Source organism: Alligator mississippiensis, chromosome 2 (genome assembly GCF_030867095.1).
Source record: "Alligator mississippiensis isolate rAllMis1 chromosome 2, rAllMis1, whole genome shotgun sequence".
NCBI classification, from domain to species: domain Eukaryota; kingdom Metazoa; phylum Chordata; order Crocodylia; family Alligatoridae; genus Alligator; species Alligator mississippiensis.
This window is the reverse complement of record NC_081825.1, coordinates 60,209,158-60,218,534: the sequence shown is the minus strand read 5'-3', so window position 1 is coordinate 60,218,534 and position 9,377 is coordinate 60,209,158.

The following is a 9,377-nucleotide window of genomic DNA, read 5'->3' as shown; positions in this document are numbered from 1 at the left end:
TTCTGACCAAACCATGAGATTTTCTTATCCTCTCTCCAAATATGCTTTCCAGTTAAGAATTGCAGGTGTTTTCCAAGAAGCCTTTCCTGAATGAAGAAGTAGCGCCATGATGGCTGCCACTGAAAGGCTTTTCAATTACTGTGGTGCAGTCTAGGTATATATTCCAGCTCCACAGGGAAGAAGTTTCAAGGGGATAAAGCATCATTTGAAATTTGCAACATTTTAGTACTGTGCATTTTTGTACCTGCAGGATTATTGTGTGCAGTCTCTTAAAGAACTATTTATTTATTATGACAATGTTAGATTGTACAGTTAGCATTCTAGGGGACCTTAGGATCCTGGTAGGATAGTATAAAGTCCAGCTGTTAACCCTTCAAATACACAGATTATTTCATGTTTTGGTGATCTGTATGGGTATATCTGAAATTAGGATCAAGCTTTGAGTAAATATTTCCCTTCTTCTTTTTCACAAGTTTCTCAGTTAAAGAAAAATCACCAGAGTTCAAAATAGTTCAAAATAGTACCCGTCAGTAGGCTTCCCTTAGAAAGATGGACTAGATGATCTAATAGCCCTGTCTGGCCTTAAAAATCTCTGAATCTCATATGCTGCTTGCTCTTAGACCTATTTCTCTCTCTACAAAACCAAAATGGAACACATTTTTAACCTTTGAACAGCCTCACAGGAGACACAAACCCAATGGGGATTTCAGTAAATGGACTGTCACTTCCTATCTGTTGAATCTGCAACCCTGGAAACCTCACTACCTTGTGTTAGTTACTGAGCGGTCAGAGGAGATGATTCAGCTATGGCAACAGCAGGAAGCAGTGGGACAATAACAAGTCATTTGCTGCGAGGTTCCTGCTTGGATATGTGACAGAAGATGGTCATACATTAAAAAAAAAGTATTACATTGATTGATTGATAGATTTACAAAGGAAAAAATAGGTGGAGGGCATGGGATGTCTTTGCCTTTAGCTCACTGATTATGGGAGATGAAGGAGTCCACTTTAATGGACTGAAGAATAATGGTTCACTCAATAATAAATCAAGGATTGTCACTTTGATCAGATAAACTAATTAGATTGCCCATCATTCCTAAAATTCAGCTCTGTCATTTTCCAAGCCTCATCCATTTACCATCTTGAATGGAGTTTAAACAGAAGCCAAACATGTAGCTAGTGGGACTATTCACTTCTTGGGGAGAACAATGGTCATCATTTGGTTGAAATAAGTATGGGGCAAAGAGGAAGAAAGAATTTAACAAAAAGCCAAATTTTAAGATGAGCTTTTAAACTTACTAGGAAAAAGTCTTATTAAGAAAAGTGTCTTGTATGGTAAAGAATTTGAGGATTATGAATTAAGGGAGTTTCATTGTGTTTATGGTGCTGCTAATAAAAATAGATTTTGACAACACAGCATTTGTAGCAAGCCATCATAAATACTGGGATCTTATTTACTCTTGCAGAGAACTATGGACTTCAATGAAAACTAACAATTCTAGCATCATAAATGATTATCTACAAGGATGATACTATTGGTATTACTGAAGTAGTTCCTCCCATCCTCATAGCAATGCCCTCCACATCTTGTTTGGACTTAAAGTTATCCTAAGTAATTCTTGCGCCCCCAGCTGTTGTGATTCCTGTAATAGTATCACCCTTGTGATTGCAGAAGATTGGACAAAAACAAGGTCTCCTAGGCCCTGGGCTTAATTGACCATAGAAATTATGGTAAAGAAAATTAATTACTAGAGAGAAACTAGCTTGAATGCTGTACAAATTTTGTATAAAATAGGTTACTGTATAAATGGAATATTTTCACCTAGGGGCAAAGGTTAATTAAGAAGACGAGTGCTACTGCCAGCCAGTCAGTAGGCTGTGAGCCAGTGAGTAAAGTGATCTGTACTACTTGAAAATCACATTTCAAGATGTAACAGTAATAGAGTGCTTATGCAAATGTACTGCATTTCAAAAGCTGCTTCCACCCCTATGCATTCTACTCTGCATCCTACTCTGCTAGGAGTCCAATGTACAGATATAATATTAGGGCTATTTGCATACTTGAATTTGTCTGTTTGGCTGCTGAACTAACAAATATTTTGTTAAAACAAACAGCTAATTCCATCTGAGTGGAAGCCATGTAATGGCAATTTTTGGCACTCATGCATTGTTTAGCTTTTACTTCTACCTGTGGTGGAACAGGATTGTTCTACCTGCTGAAAGTGGGGAGGGAAAGAAGGGTAAGGGCTTGTCCTACCTTTTTATCTATTAGCTTTGTGGTTAAGGTATTTGCCCAGGAAAAGCCAGACTTCAGCTCCTAGCCCATCTCACCCAGAGGACAGGGTTGAACCTGCATTTTCAGAGCTCTAACTACCAGGCCACACTCTGGGCATTGGCCAGAACACCCTGCAGTCCTCCTGAAGCTGTCCCACAGCACCTTGTGCTTTGGATGAAATGAATAAGTAACACTGGGATTATTTCCATAGCTAGGGACAGAAGTTACACATAAACCGGTTTAAGTGATCAGAAACTGGTTTAAGCCTGTAACAGAACAGAAGTCCAGTGCAAATAAACCAGTTTCCAAATGGCCAAAACTGGTTTGAGATAAACCTGGTTGAATGTAGCATTAGATTTAACTGATTGAGCTCAAACTAGTTTATGCAACTTCTGTCCCAGACCCCTTCTTGGTTTAAGTTAAATCAGAGTCCCCCAGCATCTCAGCATGCTCTGCAGCCCTGGGCTGAGCTGTGCTCTCTGCTCTAGCGGAGCAGGGCTGGCCCTACCCCTCTGCTCCTTAGTCAGAGCAGGGGCAAGGGCATGGCCAGATGCTGGCACCTCTAAGGCAAAGAGTGCAGGGAAGAGGTTTATTTCCCACTCCCTCCCCTATCCCACCAGCACAGACCTGCCAGGCATTTCTCTGCTTGCTGCTCCAGCAGTGGGGGTATGGGCAGCCCTGGCAGTAGCCTGAAATGAACTGGCCAGGAGGGGGTTTAATTCCCCCTCCCTCTCCCATCAGTATGGACCTGAGCCAGGGTCTGCTTGGCACTCCCTGCTCGCTGCTACAGCAGCGGGGGCATGGCCAGAGGCCGGCTGGCATGGGCCCCTGAGGCAAAGGGGAAGGGAGGGAGTTTATTCTCCCCTCCACCCCCTATGTCCCTCGGGGACTGCAGCTAGGGTCTGCCAGCCCCAACCCTCACCACCGCCAATCATTCCCTCTGCAGGATGAGTGGTAGAATAAGCTTCTTCCCTGCCCCCTCTGCCAAACACCAGAGGAAGGGGGGAAATAAGTCCCGTCCCTGGCAACTCACCTAAGGGGGCCATACCCCAACCCCTGCTGCTGGAGCAGTGAGGGGAGAGGACTCTGATGGGGACAGGTAGCAGCTGTCATGGTTTCCCAGGGAGTATAAGCCTTTTCCTAGCAGGGGGCTATGCTGCGGGCGGGAGCAGGGTGGGCAGATCTGCCACAGACTGTACGGGGTGAGCAGTGGCGGTGCTAGGGAGGGCTTGGGGGGCTATGACCACCCCCTTGAGCCCCAGTGCCACCACTCACCCCACACAGTCTGCGGCAGCTCTGACCTCCCCAACCCCACCCACAGTGCAGCCCCCCTCCCGGAAGAGGCTTGTGCTCCCAAGAAACCATGAGAGGGGCTGCGGCCCCCTCAGGGTCCCTCCCCACTCGCTGCTCCAGGTGAGGGGGCAGGGAAGGAGCTTATCCTGCCATTCACCCCATGCAGGGGCCAATCAGCGGTGGCAGTGGTTGGGGCTGGCAGACCTGGTGGCGGTGGATGTGGCTGGTGGTCTCCTGGGAACAGAGGGGGTGGAGGGGGGAATAAACCCCCTCCCTTCCCCCTATGCCACAGGGGCCATGCCAGCTGGCATCTGGCCACACCCCTGCTGCTGCAGCAGCAAGGGGGGAGCACGAGGTGGACCCTGGTTTGGGTCCAGCTAGTGGGACAGGGAGGGGGGAAATAACCCCTCCCCCCCCCCGGGCCACTTCACTTGAGGCTACTGCCGGGATTGGCCACGTCCCCCACCCCAGCACAGCTTCCCTGCAGCTGAGGATGCTCTCTAGCGCCCTCTGGCTTCTGGTTTGAGTCACTGCAGGTATGTCCTTGCATTTCCTGAATGTCTATTCACTTGCAAATTGGTTCAATCTAGATAGGTTAGACTGACCTGCAAAGACTGAATGAATTCAGGCTCCAGCTTTTTGACTGTCTGTCCCTAGCCCATGTGATTGGGAGCAATAGCCAAGGCTAGCAACCCAAACCTTTTCCTTAAGTCTCCTCTCCTCATCCTACACTCTCCTTGACTTGTTGACCTTCACCTGGCCCCACATATCTTTTACTCTTGGCTGCCCAATGGGCCAGCTTCAAGAGGAGAGCTGGAGATTGCTTCTGGCAATACCTTCCCTGTGGCCTGGTGGTTAGAGCACTTTTCTTGGAAGTGGGAAATGTAGGTTCATACTCTCTTTGGGTGAGGGGAATCTAGAACCTTGGTCTTCTGCTCCCTGGGCTAGTGTCTTAACTACTGAAAGAAGCAAGCCCCTTTTCTCCCATCTCCTCCTATTTCAAACACCTCCTATAACTACCATTTTGGAACTTACACAATATTGTATACATGCCCAGGCAATTCTATTCCCTTAGAGCACTAACAGCCAGAGTGTAGCCTACAAAGCATTCTTAGTAGGGAATCTCAGAGCAAGCACTGCTATGTACTATTGAAAGTATGTGTAGAGAGCTGAAAATTGCAGATGTGTGGTTATAGAAGTGCCATTTAGGTGCATGAAGGTGAAATAGGATTAACCTTTTCTGTAAAGACACTCAAGGTTTATTTTTATATAATAGTCCGCTTGTTAGGGAACTCATGTCAGATGTGGAAGACTTGGGTTCAAATTGTTCCTCAACTTGAGGAGGACTGGAACCTGATTTTCCTTCCCTCCAGAGGAAGAGGGTTGGCTCTGGGTCTCCCATATCCTGGGTAAGTGCTGTAACCATTGGCAGATTGAGTAAGAGGAGACTTCCTTCTAAAGCAGTTTTGTGAATCCAGCCCAGAACTTTTTCTCCAGCTAAAATAGTCCAGGATATCTGAACCACAATTTTCAGTGATTACATTATTCATTAAAAATAAAAACCCAAACCAAAATCACCCTGTTCTGTATAGAACCAAGAAACTCCACTGCTATCCCATAGACCTTATCAGCACTCCTGGCTGACTGTAGTTCCAGTGGACCAGTTCAGAGGCTGAATCACCTAGCTGTTTTCCTTTTATTTACTGCCTAGAAGAATATACCTCAGCTTTATGTCCTGTTACAAATGAGAGGGAGATTACCAGAGTCTACAAAAAAAGAAAGGCCTTTAAGTGCTTTTTTTTTGTGCCATGTTCTGATATTGGGTGGGTGGGAAGGATACCTCCTATGAGGGCAGGGAATTGGATGGGGTGCTGCATGAATGACTTTGCACGGGGCTCCAAGACTCTTAAGACTGAGTCCTTGAAAAAACCAGCGTTAAGGCCCAGAGTAGCTAAATGTAGCAGGGAGTCAGAGCTTGACCTTGCTTTGCTCATCCTCCCAGACAAGCCAGAGCTGGAAATAATGCAGCAAGATCTCTCAGCCACAGGCACGGTCCCTTTAAGACCAGTGTTCTTGGTGAATGGAAGGGCAGAAGCAGAAGCTTAAAAGGATGCTGGTGTCCTGGGCCAAAAAGGCCCTGGACTGCCTAGAAGCAAGGTATTAACACATCCCCTGGAAAGGGGAAGGAGCCGGGAGCAAGCGACTTACTGGATGCCTGCGCGGAAGTGTGGGCAGATCTAGGATGAGACTGGCTCTGGAGTTCCTGCTGTAGGCTGATAAAGGGCACGAGACTCTCATCATGGTGCGTAGAGATCTTGAGCAGCCAGGGACCTGTGGGAGACAACAGATAAACAGAAGTGGAAAAAGATCATGAGTAGTACTGAGAATCTGACACCAGTACCAGATCCAAAACTGCCTTGTGACAGGGATTTATAGCCATGCTTGTTAGCAGGGTAGGGTGAAGAGAACTGTCAGGGTCCTATGGGAAGCAGCGACCATGGTTTGCGGAGTTGCTGCAAGTAGTAATAGGATACATGAGGTTGACCGCTAGTTCAGGCAGAGAGGACCGGGAATCTGCTGAGCTAGAGGCCTGGGTGGCCCACAACCTATGACTTTGGGGTAGGCGGCTGAATAAACAAGGAAAATACCCCATGCTGAGCCTGCAGTTTGCGGTCCAGGGCAAGAAAAAGGCAAGGAGAGGAAGACGCCATTCAGAACAGTTAGTAGATGTAGAGCACCCTGACGATGCCATGGATGGAGTAACAAGGGTCCGCTGAGGCCCCTAAAAAGAAGTGACTGAGAGTACAGGCCCGCACACCCACGATTGTTCTGTTTATTTTCTCCATTTATATAATTTGGGTGGCATGCAAATCACTATGATCAAATTCTGATTGTGATGCATTGGATATATGGAAGAAAATGGAGGACTGACACTCTCTGTATGATAGCCAATATCAATGAGATCAGTGGGTGAGAGACAGACCAGGGTGTAGGGGTGGAGGAGCCCTGGGCAAAGTCAGCACCATACACAACACACCTGAGCAGTCATTGCGGGGTACAGTTTTTCTCCTCCTCCTATAGGTTCATTAAGGCATAGCGGGTGAGACACACAGTGGCAGGGAAAAATTTAAGACCTGAGAGTGAGGAGGTACTAGTGCAAATAGCCCCCTGTGACACTAAGCTAATGTTTAGGACTTGAGAGGTAAGGACTTTATAGTTCAAGAAGCCAAACAGACCTCTAACACTGGGGTGTTAAAATTAGAGGTATCTAAAATCATACCTGGGTACCTACTGGTATGTCTGCACTGCAATCAGAGGTGAGATTATACACTTGTACACTATTTGGTCAGATATCAGCAAAGCTGCAGTGGAATAGGCTTCAGTTTTTCACTATTTATCTGTGACCCGGGGATGGCTTTTGCCATGCACATTGAACCTTGTGCTCTTGCAGTGTTGTTCACTTCAATAGCCTGCCATCTATGCATGCTGCAATCATGCTTTCAATTATATTGGAGACATAGTCTAAATATAATTGACCTGATTTTCAGGGATATCAAACACCCACAGATCCAAATCAAGTCAACAGGGGTTTTTTTTGTGTCTAGTACCTGTAAAAATCAGACTTTTACTAGTAAGACATAGATTTTCTTAAATAACTTCAGGCCACTGTGTTTAAACATGTGTGGCTTGGTATTTATCCATTCTTGTGTCCATACACAGTCCCTGCCCACTTTTGCTGCACAGTAGTGCCATAGCTTTGCACATCCTGCTGGTTAAATCTGATACAATTTTATCTGATACGATAGTGAAACTTGACAAAGAGTATAATGAAGACTGATAGATTTTGTTCTTTTTGGGTGCATGTACACAGGCTTTAATGCGCTTTTCCTGATGCGCATTAAATTTAGTACCTCCAGTGTGAGGGAACCTATACATGAGCACTGAGGTTGCTCTGATGCACTGGAATTACAGCACGACGGAGCAGACTCAATTAATTGAGTCTGCTGGAGTGTGGCAATTGCCACGCAATAGCAGCTTCGTGCATCTCATGTATCAGTGTCCCCACGCTTAAAAATGGCAGCTTACTCTCGGAGGTGCTCTAATTAAAGTACCACCCTCCCCCCCATCCCTCATGTGTAAAAGTGCCTTAGATACTAAATTAATGTGCATTAGGCTGCCCTAATGTACAGTAGGGCAAGTACACACTTTTTAGATTACACTTAAAGTACAGTAGCCTATTTTATTGTGGATTAGCATAATAGCATGGTTTTTTACATGCCACTTTAATGTACAGTAAAATAGGCTATTGCACATTAAAGTGCACATGCAGATACGCCCTTTATGTCATGTTTGCACTAAGAAACTCTTATCGAATCAGTAGAGTCCTGTCTCCTGAACCCCGTTATGCACATAGTATGTGACATACTGAATTTATTTTGGAAATTAAGCTGTGTGGAATGACTTTACTATTTAGCTCTTCCTCCTTTTAGTTGGAAGTAAGGCCAGGTTTACACTAAAAGTGATTTGCCAGAAAAAAACTATACTCGCAAAATGCTCTTACTGTTCACCAAAATAACCTATCTTGGTAAAAATGCAGTTTTCTGGCAACATTTATTGTGTCTACCTTAGGGCTTTTTTTTAGCACAACTGTGTCAGACAGGGACCTCACCTCTTCACATCCCTAAATGATGTAACTATGCCAGCAGGAGTTTGGCCTAAGATGTAACAATGACAGAGGACAAGGGTTTTGCTTAGGCCATTGAAAGCTAGCTTAGAGATTCTGTGCTGTCAGAACATTACACCTGATGATCAAACAAGGCTTTCTCTAATTTCTTGGGTCCACTGTGGTGGATGCTTCCAAAACGAGCCGATTTAGAAGGCATATGGATTAAGTAGATCTATTGGTTCTTGCAAGAGTGGAAGCTTTAATGTAGACCGAGTGCCAAGAAACTGCCATGCTAAGGGATTGTCAACACACAGTAGTGAAATTGGCACACCATCTGTGTCCAGAACAGCCTTAGTTTCTACTGTTGCTGCCTCTAGGTAAAACATGCCTACCAAGGCTCTATTAACTACCTGCAGCTTTCACTGCCTTCATTCATGATTATGGTATCTGTAAGCATGCTTACCAGCTGTATTACCATTGGCTGCTGCACCTCAGCTGTACTCTGTGACTGATTTTGCAGATGGGAATTACAGACTATACAGCTGGCACTCACTTGCCTCAGACAATGTTATCTTTATAAGTGTCTCCCAGGGATTGGACACTGCTGATTTTTTCCATATGGAGAGGAGGATGTTTTGCTATAGAGAGCAGGCATCAACACAGTGGGATGGGGGGAAACATCCTGCCTTGTGACACTGCTCCATCACATGGCCCACCAAAGCTTGTAGGAGTGCTTGTTTCCTTCCTCCCTGTGCAATGAAGGTGGGAGGAGTGTTTGCACTCAGGTACTACAAGATTGAAGGATAAAGATAATGACACTACTAATGCTAATAATGCTACGGCTGTTAATCTTTCTTCTCTTTTAAGGTGGCTGTGATGAGCTATTTCTGAACCACAGGACTAAAGCAGCAGGGGTCAGTATAATTTGTGAACTCAGTGCAAGCTCATATCTCTTCCCTCCAGGTTGTTATTTGGAATAATTAAGCAAACAAAAGGCTGCCTGTCTGCTCCTGCTGCTGCTGGCAGTCCTGAGCAGGCTCTTTCAGCCCTGGCCGCCTGTGAGGTGCTGAAGGCAGCTATGGTGGAGAGGAGTCGTGACCCAGTCAGAGGGAAGAGGGAAGGGGAGTGACAGGGAGCTTGCCA